The following is a 14,207-nucleotide window of genomic DNA, read 5'->3' as shown; positions in this document are numbered from 1 at the left end:
GTGAGCCATGGTGTATGTCGCAGACGTGCTCTCATCCTACGTTGCCATGGCTCTGGCCTAGGCCAGCAGCTGTAGCTCTGACTGGACCCTCACCTGAGAAGCTCCATATGCCACAGGTGTGGCCCTAAAAGAAAAAAAAAAAAAAGATGAAGAAGAAGAAAATGGATGTACTATTGAGAGAGCAGCCAATAATGCTTCTACACCATTGTGCCTTGTTAGCCCTGGAACAAAAGTAAAATATTAGAGAAATGTCTTCCTGCAGCTTATATATATCTAAGGACCAGGCTAATCTAGATCAGGTTATCCAATCTTTCCAAGGTAAGATGGAAGCGAGGGTGTAGTTTATTTTGTTTGCTTTGTTAATTAACTCAGTCCACATCCTGTATACCTAGCACAGCTTTACACACTGTATGCATATTCCACTCCCTCTGCCACAGCACTTTCTGCAGCTGATTCATGGGAATCTGCCTGCTTCTCTAGAAAGATCCAGCTTCCCCTTGTGCCAAATAAACACTGCTGCTGCTCTATATAGAGGAGGGAAATAATAAAAGGTAAGTAACAGGAATTCTCTTGCATTACAGCTGGTTAGGGATCCAGGATCATCACTGCAGCAGCTTTAGTCATTACAAGTGATGAGCTTCAGGTTCCATCCTGCCCAGAACTTCCATGTGCTGGAGTATAGCCAAAAAACAAAGGTAAGTAACACACAATACAGTCTTATGAGAAATATATTTTTTTCATTCACTGTCAATTCAGTTACGTCAACATGAAATGGTGACGGACACACAGAGAAGCCTTTTTCACAGCTTTCATGTTTTCTAAGGAAGATTTTTCAGACTCTCAAAGCAGAAAAACTGCCCTGAGAGGGAATTGGCTTGCATCTTTTGGCTTCATGTAGAATGACAAACTATCCAACTGATGTTCTCATCTGAAAGCTAGAGGTAACTGCAATATCACCTCTACATCTATAAAGTCGTGATATAATGTGTTCTCAAGGTATACTTAGAAGGAAGCAGGTTATGATTGTTCATGTTGTGGCTCAGGGGGTTACAAACCTGACTAGAATCCATGAGGATGCCAGTTTGATCCCTGGCCTTACTCAGGGAATAAGGATCCGGTGTTGCCGTGAGCTATAGTGTAGGTTGCAGATTTGGCTCAGCTCCTCATTGCTCTGGCTGTGGTGTAGGCCAGCAGCTACAGGTCTAATTCAACCCCTAGCCTGGAACTACTATATGCTGCAGGTACAGCCCTAAAAAGCAAAAAAAATAAAAGAAGAAGAAAGCATGTTAGAATGAAAATGGTTTAAAACCATATGAGGCTACTCCCTTTTTCATATAAAGAAAATTATGCTTATATTCACGAGAACACTCCATAGAGCCACTATGCAACTTTGTCTTGATACTGAACCTAGAATTTCCATCCCATCCTCCCTCTCTGCTACTTTAATATCCACAACTGTGGCACCATGATTACCTTGGCAGTCAGAGTAACCACCTAGTGTGGGGCTTATCCTTTTGCCCAGAACATTCAAGCTCCCATTACTTCCTTTGAATGGATTCCTCTCAAGTCTGAGCAGACACTCTCAAAGACTCAGATCATTTGGAGCCTTTTCTTGTAAAATCCACTTCCTAAATTTCATCTCACAGGATTTTAGAAGTTGAAATGAAGTAATTGTGTAACCTCCATATTTTCTGTGAAGTCTATGTTGTAACAGTGCAGACAATCATTTCTTTTTAAAAAAAAAATTACAAAACATACCATCTCTTAATAAAGTGCTTAAAACTAGGAATAAAGAGTTCTTTGAAGGACAATAAGAACAAAGACCCTGAGTTAGGAACCCACTTGGCTGTATCTAGAAACTGAGAGAAGACAATGTTATATACTAAGATATTGTGTGGAGATGTGCATGCCTGACTGTAAGTGTGTTTGTGTGCATGTAGAGACAGAGAGAGGAAAATCCTAATACTTTGGAAACTCATTTTTGTAAGTAAGCTGCAACTGGTCCAATAGATCTAACAGCACAGGAGAGAAACAGGCTGATTTCAGCTGCCCTAGAGGAGCCTCCTCCCTTCCTAACAAGGACACTGCTAGACACAGAGCTTCCATTGTTCCACAATAAAATAAATGGTCTTTGTTTTCCTGTCCCTATAAAGGCATAGACCAAGGATCAGGAAATTATAGCCATTGGGCCAAATCCAGCCTGCCCCTGCTTTTGTACAGTCAGTGAACTAAGAATTCTTACAATTTAATTTAAATTTAAAAATCAGTAGAAGACTAACATCTGTGATGCATGAAAGTTACATGAAATTCAATTTCAGCATCCTTTGCACACGAGTGTGTGGTTTTTTGTTTTGTTCTGTTTTGTGTGTGTGGTGTGTGTGTGTGTGAGAGAGAAGAGAGAGAGAGAGAGAGATTCAGACAGAAACTATGTATGTGATTGGTTAACAGAATCAGGAGATGAGGTTGGAGGTGTTGAGAGGTCAAATATATAGTGTAGATTGAAGATTTTATTTTATTCTCAGTGTACTGGGAAGCTAACTGAAGTTTTTGTGCAAGAAAGGGGTTGATCTGATTTTATTTTTTTAAAGCATCACCTTGGCCATGGCATGGATAACAAGTTATAGAGATGGAACGGTGGAATCAGGAAGCCAGTTAGGACAGCATCACAGTGGCCCAGGCGAGAAAAGGTGATGACTTGAAGAAAAAAGCGTTGGAAATGAGATTTATTTTGGAGAAAAACTAACAGAAATTGCTGACAAATTATACCTGAGATTAAAAGTAGGGAGGAAATACTGTACTGAAATAAATTTCACCGAAAAAAAAAAGTGTTCTTAAACATTCATTTCAAGGGGTCATTTATTAGATTGTTGAACAGATGCTTACTCCTAAAATGAAATTTCAGGAACACCAGCAGCACAAACCTAGTCAAAAATACTGAGTCATGATTAGTAACAATTGTTTTTAGTTGAGTATAATAAATACTTCCTTTGAATTAGTATTAGACTCATAGGTTTAATCACTTCCAGAACCATGAAGGACCTTTACATGCAGCAGAATTATTCTTTTTGTCCCTTTTTTATTATTACCAATCAATAGGGTCATCTGACTGCAGCATAACTTTGAAAACGCACTACAAACGCCAGAATGCTGCAAAGGGATAAATGCTTAATGTCACTGATTATAGTGAAACTGATACAGAGTGACTTTTAAAAATGGAGTTCCCATTGTGCCTCAGCAGGTTAAGAACCAGACACTGTCTATGAGGATGTGGATTGATCCCTGGCCTCACTCAGGGGATTAAGGATGCAGCATTGCTACAAACCTTCACTGTAGGTCACAGATGCAGCTTGGATCTGGTGTTCATTGCTATATGTGCAGTGTAGGCCAGCAGCTGCAGCTCCAATTTGATCCCTAGCCTGGAAACCCCATAAGCTGCACGAGTAGCCATAAAAGAAAAGAAAAAAATGTTATCTTCTTCTCTTGTCTGCCTTCAACTCTTCTTTATACAAATACATATGTGATCTCAGAAATTTACTGGCCCTAGAAACATGACCTTAAAAGCAGAAGAGGAGTTCCCATTGTGGCATAGCAGAAACAAATCTGACTAGTATCCATGAGGATGCAGGTTTGATCCTGGCCTCACTCAGTGGGTCAGTGATCCAGCATTGCCATAGCTGTGGTGTAGGTCGCAGATGCGGCTCAAATCCTGTGTTGCTGTGGCTGTGGTGTAGGCTGGCAGCTGCAGCTCCAATTTGACCCCTAACCTGGGGAATTCCATATGCCACTGGTGTGCCCTAAAAAGCAAAAAAATTAAAAATTTTTAAAAAAGCAGAAGAGAAAAGATAGGAAATGGAAGTTACAGTGCAGGTACCACAACCTAGCCACTCTCCCCCTACAAGAATGGAGTCCATTAAACCCTATTCTAGTTTATACTTTAAAAGAAATTCAGGCAGATTTATGGAGATTGGCCACAACCATCCCTCATGAAATGGGAATCAGGGGATCTACAGTTTAAAATGACCCAGAGAGGCTTTACAGGAATATGTATTGTGTAATAATCACTCCCACAGTCTCCTCCCCACACCACCACCAACACAGCTGTATTCTTCCTCCAAAACAACAGTCGAAGCACTCCCGCCTATACTTAAGAAGGAATGTCAGCTTGCTGCTGACACATTTAGCTCTTGATCCTAGGGTTTTCTCATAATTGAATATTCCTAGTAGGAAATTATTAGACTTCCTGGGTTCCTGTTCCAAACTTCAAAAAGCAAACTACGGATTTACTGTAGAAGGGTCAGGAACACAGATTTTCTTTATGTTGCTCATTTTTACATTTTCTACCGGGGTTCTCATTGATTCCAAGGTCAGTGTGCATAGTTGTTTAACAAAGGTATTCTAACTCATTAAGAAAAAATAAAAGCACTATGCAGATATTCAAAACCTATGCAGTTTGCATCCCCTACAAATCCACTTCTATTAGAATTCCATGTTATCACTAATATTCATACATAGAATGAATCTATATCATTGGATAGAATTATATCTATAACTGTAGACTGGGAAACTCATACCCCCTTTCCATCTAAGCACAGACCTGCTTTAACATGGTCTGTTGAATAATTCTTTCACACTGTTCTTACCGTGGCTTACTAAGATTGCTTTTCGACACAAAACAAAACTTAAGGCAATTCTCTTTTGTTGATCTAATTGTTTTACACATGATTGTTATATAATACTATTGAACTAATAAGAAAATCATTTAGTTTGAAATAAGGTCAGTTACAAAAGTCACATAAAAGAAATATTTCAAAAAGGTCTATGAGTTCATGTTACATGGCTACATAGTTTGTTCAGCCTTATGGCACAACTGCTGAAAATAATGTCATCTCTCCTAAAAGGAGAACAAATTTCACTTTTATGAAAATACTTAGGTAGATAGATATGAGAGATAGATCCTCTATGAAGTATAAAGTTTAATAAAATTTTCAAACACCTCTACAACAGTTCTTTCAAGACTTATCAATTCTGATCAAAAATTTTCTTGAGTCCATGATGAAAATGTTATTGAGAATACAGTCAACCCAGGTCAATATTTCAATTTGAAAGGAAAAAAAATAGCTATGATAACTAAGTCCCTATGTAGTTTCCCAAGAGGGTTTAAATACAACTCTGGGTCCCCACATGCCTGTGCACACTCATTTGATCTTTGCCGGTCCTTTCACAGCTCCCAGACACATGAACATCTCCAACACCCCCAGCAACTCCAGCACCATCACCGGCTTCATCCTCCTGGGCTTCCCTTGCTCCAGGCACGGACAGATCCTCCTCTTTCTGCTCTTCGCTGGGGTCTACCTCCTGACCCTCATGGGCAATGGTTCTATCATCTGTGCTGTGCGCTGGGATCAGAGACTCCACACCCCCATGTACATCCTGCTCGCCAACTTCTCCTTCCTCGAGATCTCCTATGTCACCTCCACTGTCCCAAACATGCTGGCCAACCTCCTCTCTGACAACAAGGTCATCTCCTTCTCTGGATGCTTTCTCCAGTTCTACTTTTTCTTCTCCTTGGGTTCTACAGAATGCTTTTTCTTGGCGATTATGGCATTTGATCGATACCTTGCCATCTGCCGGCCTCTACAGTACCCCACTCTCATGACTGCACGTCTCTGCACCAATCTTGTGGTCAGCTGCTGGGTACTTGGTTTCCTCTGGTTCTTGATTCCCATCATCATCGTCTCCCAAATGTCCTTCTGTGGATCCAGGATCATTGACCACTTCCTATGTGACCAAGTCCTCTTCTTGCACTCACTTGCAAAAAGGCTCCTGTGATAGAGCTTCTCTTCTCTACTTTAAACCCTGTGCCTATGATCATTCTCTTTACCTTAATTATGGGGTCTTATGCTCTGGTCCTTAGAGCTGTATTCAAACTCCCTTCAGCAGCTGGACGAAGAAAGGCTTTCTCCACCTGTGGCTCTCATCTAGCTGTGGTTTCACTGTTCTATGGCTCTGTACTGGTCATGTATGGGAGCCCAACATCTGAGCATGGTGCTGGAATGCAGAAGATTGTGACTCTGTTTTATTCTGTTATAACCCCACTTCTTAACCCTATGATATACAGTCTTAGGAACAAAGATATGAAAAAGGCCATGCAGAAATTTCTGAAACTATAAAGAGTGTTCATCAAAAAAATGCTCTTGGAGTTCCCGTCGTGGCTCAGTGGTCAATGAATCTGACTAGGAACCATGAGGTTGCGGATTGGATCCATGGCCTCGCTCAGTGGGTTAAGGATTAGGCATTGCTGTGAGCTATGATGTAGGTCACAGATGCAGCTCGGATCCCGCATTGCCGTGGCTCTGGCATAGGAAGGTGGCTACAGCTCCAATTAGACCCCTAGCCTGGGAACTTCCATGTGCCGAGGAAGCGGCCCTAGAAAAGGCAAAAAGACAAAAAAAAAATGCTCTTGAGCAATTAGAACCCAAAATTATATTTATTTTCAAACATTTCCAAAAAATTATTTAACTCATTTTCCAATTAAAATGATTTTCATTTGCACAGCAAGGAAACCCAAAAGAAAACAAAAAGACAACTTACAGAATGGGAGAAAACAGTTTCAAATGATGCAACTGACAAGGCTTAATCTCTAGAATATATAAGCAACTCATACAACTCAACAGCAAAAAACCAATCAATCAATGGAAAAATGGGCAAAAGACCTGAATAGACATTTCTCCAAAGAAGATATACAGATGGCCAACAAACACATGAAAAAATGCTCAACATCGCTGATTAGAAGAGAAATGCAAATCAAAACTACCATGAGATACCACCTCACACCAGTCAGAATGGCCATCATTCATAAGTCCACAAATAACAAGTGCTGGAGGGGATGTGGAGAAAAGGGAACCCTCCTGCACTGTTGGTGGAATGGAAACTGGTATAGCCACTATGGAGAACAGTTTGGAGATACCTTAGAAATCTATACATAGAACTTCCATATGACCCCGCAATCCCACTCTTGGGCATCTATCCGGACAAAACTCTACTTAAAAGAGGCACGTGCACCCGCATGTTCATTGCAGCACTATTCACAATAGCCAGGACATGGAAACAACCCAAATGTCCATCGACAGATGATTGATTTGGAAGAGGTGGTATATATACACAATGGAATACTACTCAGCCATAAAAAAGAATGACATAATGCCATTTGCAGCAACATGGATGGAACTTGAGAATCTCATCCTGAGTGAAATGAGCCAGAAAGACAAAGACAAATACCATATGATATCACTTATAACTGGAATCTAATATCCAGCACAAATGAACATCTCCTCAGAAAAGAAAATCATGGACTTGGAGAAGAGACTTGTGGTTGCCTGATGGAGGGGGAGGGAGTGGGAGGGATCGGGAGCTTGGGCTTCAGACACAACTTAGAATAGATTTACAAGGAGATCCTGCTGAATAGCATTGAGAACTTTGTCTAGATACTCATGTTGCAACAGAAGAAAGGGTGGGGGGAAAATGTAATTGTAATGTATACATGTAAGGATAGCCTGACCCCTTGCTGTACAGTGGGAAAATAAAAAAAATTATAAAAAAAATGATTTTCAATTGTTTATCCTATTATTGACCAAAACTTCAGTCACCTGTGAGCATGTGTCTATTCTTTATTTGTTCTCGTAGTTCTTGATCATTTTTTCTGTTTCTTACATGCCTCATTGTGTTTACTGAATGTTGAATACTATGTTTTTAACATTGTAAGTACAATGGGTATAGTAACTCAACAGAAGTTGAGTTTTCTTCCAGAAGCAGATAGAGTAAGAGTAGATCACTTTGATCCTAGTTAAGGACAATTTTAGGTGGTGTAAAAATAGTCTAAGCCAGTTTTGCTCTTATAACTGAAATGTGACCCTTAATCCAGGAATGTGGCCTTTTTGAGATCTTAACTGCAAGCCTGGACTGTTTTCAGAGCCCTTCCACCTTAGCAAGCCCTGACTGCCTCTTCCTGTACTCTTTGACTCCTGAAACCTCTGCTCAGCTCTTTAGACTCCCAGTTTCTGCTTTTTGCTAAATGTGTTAGAAATATCATCTCTCACATGAATGAATAAGAAATCCAAAAATGCCTTCAAAGGAGACTGCGTCATATTTTAAGCTTCACTTCTCTGTGGTCCTCCTTTCTCTACAGTTTGTTCCTGAAACCCAAGGTGCTTTGGCAGCCACAAACACCAAATCCTTTATCTCCTCAGTTTAGTGAAATTACTGCTTTCTGCTGTGACTTTATTCCTCCATCCCCTTTTCTTTACAACATGCCTTCATGCTCCCATATTCCTCCTCCCAGTGATTATGTCCCCAGGGAAAAGTATCCAAGCAAATGTGGAACTCATCTCCTAGTTCCTCTTTTCTTGGAAGTGTAGCCTCTGAAATCTTACCTGTGTTGACTGCTCTCTAGTGCCTTCAAATAGTTGTTTTATGTGTTTTGTCCAGATACTACAGTTATTTTTGGCAGAAGGGTTAGTTTAATGCAAGCTTCTTTGTCATGATCATAACCAGAAATTCTTTTCTATCATATCTAAATTCCATACATTCTCGCTTCCCTTCTCACTTTCAGAAGATGATCTTGTAACATAACTATGCAAAAACCCACAAATCAGAGACAAGTTAATATAGGTACTGGTATAAACACAAACATTGGATGAAGCCTCATTTTATTTTCACTGCAAGCAGCTCCGGATTCCACACTGCAAACAAGGTGGGCAGGGAGAAGGGGGTGGAGGGGGCAGCTTTCAGTAAAACAAGAAAACCAAGACCCCAGATAACCCTATTTTTTTAAATGATAGGTGTTCAGCAATTTTGGATCAGTAAAAATATTTAGTCAGCATTTGTATTAGTAACTTGAACCAGTTCTCTTGAACTCCCACCCATTCAGACCCTGAATGAAAGGTCATCCTATTATTTTTAAGTATCTCTAACAATTCAACTACCTGATTCTGCAGATGAATAAAACGAGGATTGACTATCAGGGGTTATTTTCTGAGGATAATATCTTTAATGGTTAAAAAAAAAAAAAAGGTTCTATCCATCACCCTTTCCACTGGCCCAAGATGCTTGTTCTTTACTAACTAATCCTATATTTTTAAGTTTGCCACTTCTCAGTTATTTGCCCTTCCCCAGTTCTCAGTGATTTGCCAGTTATACATTGTTTCCTTAATATACATAAAGCTCTGAACAGAACATCCCAATAGAAAAATAAGCAAAAAGATATAAACAACATACAGAATATATTCTTAAACATACATAAAGATCACTAACTCATTCAAAAAAAGACAAAGGCAGCATAAACGTAATCTCATGTTTCACCCAATTACAATGTAATGAAACTAGAAATCAACATCAGAAGGAAAATTGTAAAATCCACAAATTATTAGAAAGTAAATAACGTACTCTTAAACAACCAGTGGGACAAAGGAAAAATGATAAGAAAAAATATTTTAAAAATCTTTAAGCAAATGAAAAAAAAAAACCACACATACCAAAACTTATGGAATGAAAATAAATCAGTGCTCATAGAGAAATTTACAACTGTAAGCCCTTATATTAAAAAAGAAGAAGGATCAACAATAAGAGGAAAATGAGAAGATCTACAAATATGTGGAAACTAAACAACACATTTCTGAACAACCATTAGGCCAAACCATTCTATTCAAAAAAGAAATATAAAATTATCTCAAAACAGGTGTTCCTGTTGTGGCTCAGCAGGTTAAGAACCTGACATATTATCTATGAGGATGTGGGTTCAAGTGGGTTAAGTGATCCTTAACTCACTAAGTAGGTTAAGGATCCAGCGTTGCTGCAAGCTGCGGTGAAGGTCATAGATGCATCCTGGATCTGGCATTACTGTGGCTGTGGTGTAAACTGGCAGCTGAAGCTCCGATTAGACCCCTAGCCTGGAAACTTCCATATGCAGCAGGTGCAGCCCTAAAAAGAAATTTTTAAAAATCTCGAAACAATTAAAACACAATAATATTACGGGATGCAACAAAAGTAGTTCTGAGAGGAAAGTTTATAGCAATAATGTATATATTAAGAAATTAGAAAGATCTACTTCCTCATCTATAAACAGGGTGAAAGGCAGTACTGAGTCATTGGCACATTGAAAAGGCACCCTAAATGTTAGTTATTATTAAGGGACCATAAAGGCAAATTGTAAATACTGGAGAGAGAAAGAAAATAAGAGGGCTTGTTTAAATAAACAAAATAAGAGGACTTAGGTTGGGAGTTTAGAGAAAGTATATCTTCAGGAAATGATACCAGGGTTGAAACTTGAAGGATCAGCTAAAGGTAGAAAGACAAACTGTGGACAAAGGAAAGCAGTAAAAGTACAAAGGTCTTATTTAAGGCAAGGGAGAGCTTGAGGCATTTCAGGAACTTTGTGTGATCAGCAGACACTAAGCAAGTGAGGAAAAGATAAGCAAGAGCCAGAATGTGCTGGGTCTTGTAAGCCAAAATAAGTATTTTGGATTTTAGATGAAGGCTTTTAAGCAGAAGGATGACAGGATCCAAATTTTATTTCCAAAAGATCCCTGGATGTTATGAGGGGGAAGAGCATGCAGTCAGAAGGCTACTGCTGTGTTACAGGAAAGAGATAATGATGACGTGGAATACACTGCAGTAGAGTTCCTAACAACCTTGGCTGGGCTGAGACACACAGAAATGAAAACAAGGACTTGCAGCAGAATCTCGTCCATTCTGTTCTACACATGCAGCCAGCACTGGATAGAACATGGAAGGAAAAGTGAACACAACATAGAAGCAAGTATACCCTAGCAGAACTGAATCCAAAAGCCCTCAAATTCCTAATTCTACTGCCAACCAACTATGCAATCATGGTAAAGATCCTTCTTGAGCCTCAGCTCCTTATCAGTATAATTTGAATAACAACTCTACCTCATAGGATTACTCTAAGATTTAACTGACTTTATGGGAAAGTGCCTGCAGAGAATTAGGCAGTGTGCCCACTAAATGCTAGTCAACTTAAGAGATAAACCCAAAACAAAAACAAAACACACATTGTGATTAGTTATTTGTTTCACTAAGGTCAAGTTGTTTTTTGTTTTGCTTTGTTTTGTTTCATTGAGTACGTTCTAAGCTTCTTCAATATACTGGGGCCTGCAGAAGAAGACAGCCTGCAGAGAATAAGGCAGGATCCACAGGACTTTCTTGCTGGGAAACCCATACAGTTGTTGCAGAAAAAAAGTATTTTCTCATAGACACACCTCTGAGGAGCAAATGCTATTTAAAGAAAGCTCTTCTGTAAAGAAGCCCAGATCAGAGAATGCATGGACCTGGAGAAAGCAATGAGCACTTTGCTGTAAAACAAGTTTATGAAGCAACCAATATAAGGGTTGGTTTTAAGAGGTATGTGGCAATGATCATAACAAAATTATCCTGTTTATATGTTTTAAATTCTGCTGAAATTAATAAATTATATCTAAATTTTACCTGAAAAATACAACACTTTGGTCTTGCTGCTGGTGAAGACAACCCTGTAGACATTAGAATCTGGAACTTTCTAAAGTATACTGAAGTAAGGGTACACTTGGAGTTTTTCTCAAGTTAGTTAAATGGTCATAAAAAAAAAGAAATTAAAAAGATCTCAAATAGCCTAACTTTACACATCAAGAATCTAGCTAGAAAAAGAACAAAGCCCAGAATTAGCAGAAGGAAGGAAATACTAAGAATCAGAGGAGAAAAAAATAAAGTAGAGACCAGAAAGACAATAGAAAGAATCAACAAACCTAAGAGGTGGTTCTTTGAAAAGATAAATAAAATTGACGAACTTTTACCTACTCTGCAAAAGAAGAAAGAAGGCAGATAAAATTAGAAATAAAAGAGAAAACATTACAACTAATACTATGGAATAACAGAATCATAAGAGAATACTAAGAACAATTACATCATAAATTACATAACCTTATTAAGAAAAGGGTACATATCTAGAAACACACAGCCTATCAAGATTGAGTCAGAAAGAAACAGAAAATCAAAACAGACAAATGACAAGTAAAGAGACTGAACCAATAAAATGCCCAACACAGAAAACTCCAGGACCCAATGGCATCACTGGAGAATTCTGCCAAACATTTAAAAAGGAATTATCACTGGAATTCCCACTATGGCACAGTGGGTTAATGATATGGCTTGTCTCTGAGGTACCAGTTCAATCCCCAGCCTAGCACAATGGATTAAGGATCCAGCATCACTGCCACTCCAGAACAGATTTGATCCCTGGCCCTGGAACTTCCACATTCCATGGAAGCAGCCAAAAAAAAAAAGAAAAGAAAAGAAAAGAATTAACACCAATTGTCCTCCAACTCTTCCAAAATATCAAGGAGAAGGGAACATTTCCAAATTCATTCTAAGTGGCCAGCTTTACTTTGATACCAAAACCAGATAAGGGTAACACAAGAATACTGTAGACCAATATCCTCGATAAACAGAAATACAAAAATTCTCAAAAATATTAGCAAAGAGAATTCAAGAACATATAACAAGGAGTATATATCATGACCAATTGGGATTTATCCCTAGGATACAAGGATAGCTCAACACACACAAACCAAAAATGTAATACATCACATCAATAAAATGAAAAATAAATCATATCATCATCTCAAAAGACACAGAAATAAATTTTTACAAAATAAAACATCCTTTCATGATAAAACCCTTGACAAAATAGGTTTAGAAAGAATCATATATTAACCTAGTAAAGGCCATTACAACAAATCCACAGCTAACACTATAGTCACTGGAGGAACAAGGCAAGGATACCCACTTTCACCAATTCTATTCAATATAGTACTAGAAGTCCTAGCTAAAGCAATTAGGCAAGACAAATAAATAAAAAGTCATCCAAATCAGAAAGGAAGAAGTAAAATTGTCATTACTTATAATGAAATAATCCTATATATATAGAAAATCCCAAAGAATCAGTGAAAAAAAATAATGGAATTAATCAACAATTTCGTAAAGTGGCAGGATACAAAATCAACATACAGCAATCACCTCTGTTCCTTTACATTAATGATGCGGCATCTGAAAAAGAAATAAAGCCATCCTATTCACAATAGCATTAAAAACAATAAAATACTTAGGATAAATTTAACCAAAGAAGTGAAATATCTGCACAATGAAAATTACAAAACTTTTCTGAAAGAAACTGAAGACACAAATTAATGGAAAAGCATACCACATTCATGAATCAGAAGAACTAATACTGTTAAATGCCCTTACTACCCAAAGCCATCTACAGATTCAACACCATCGCCTTAAAATACCAAAGACATTCTTCAGAGAAATGCAGGAAATAATTTTAAAATTTGTTTGGAAGTACAAAAGACCTCAGATAATCTAGAGGATTAAAAAAAAAAAAAACAAAGCTGGAGGCATTATGCTTCTGGATTTCAAACTGTGCTACAATATATAATATCATATAACATATTACACAAACACAGTATGATACTGGCACAGAAATAGACACATTGACCAATGGAAACAGAATAGACAGGCCAGAATTAAATCACAACATATACAGTCCACTATTATTCAACAAAGGAGCCAAGAATACCCAATGGAGAAAGAAATATCTCTTCAATAAATGGTGCTAGGCTGATAAGAAGCATAAGAGGGAGGGTATATTTAAGGAGTTGAAAAAATATCCATTTTAAGTGTCTTAGGTTGGATTGCCTGTAGAATTTCCAGAATAGACAGGTTTGTTTAAGAATGGTACAGTTGGAGTTCCCGTTGTGGCTCAGTGATTAACGAATCTGACTAGGAACCATGAGATTGTGGGTTTGAACCCTGGCCTTGCTCATTAGGTTAAGGATCCGGTGTTGCGGTGAGCTGTGGTGTAGGTTGCAGACGCAGCTTGGATCCCGAGTTGGCTGTGGCTACAGCTCCAATTAGACCCCCAGCCTGGGACCCTCTATATGCCATGGGAGCAGCCCTAGAAAAGACCAAAAAAAAAAAAAAAAAAGAATGGTACAGTATATACAATATATACACATATCAGATCATCACATTGTACACCTTAAACTTATACAATGTTATATATCAATGACATCTCAACAAAACTGGGGGGAAAAATAAATGGGGCTAGGAAAATTGGAAACATATGCTAAACTATAAAACTGGACATTGCTCACATG

At 38.4% G+C, this 14,207-nt stretch overlaps 1 pseudogene; it reads left to right on the top strand.

Annotated features, from left to right (window-relative positions):
* Positions 5,147–6,170, top strand: LOC100155522 (annotated as a pseudogene).

This window comes from Sus scrofa, chromosome 7 (genome assembly GCF_000003025.6).
Source record: "Sus scrofa isolate TJ Tabasco breed Duroc chromosome 7, Sscrofa11.1, whole genome shotgun sequence".
In the NCBI taxonomy this organism is placed as follows: domain Eukaryota; kingdom Metazoa; phylum Chordata; class Mammalia; order Artiodactyla; family Suidae; genus Sus; species Sus scrofa.
This window is presented reverse-complemented; position numbering and strand designations above follow the sequence as displayed.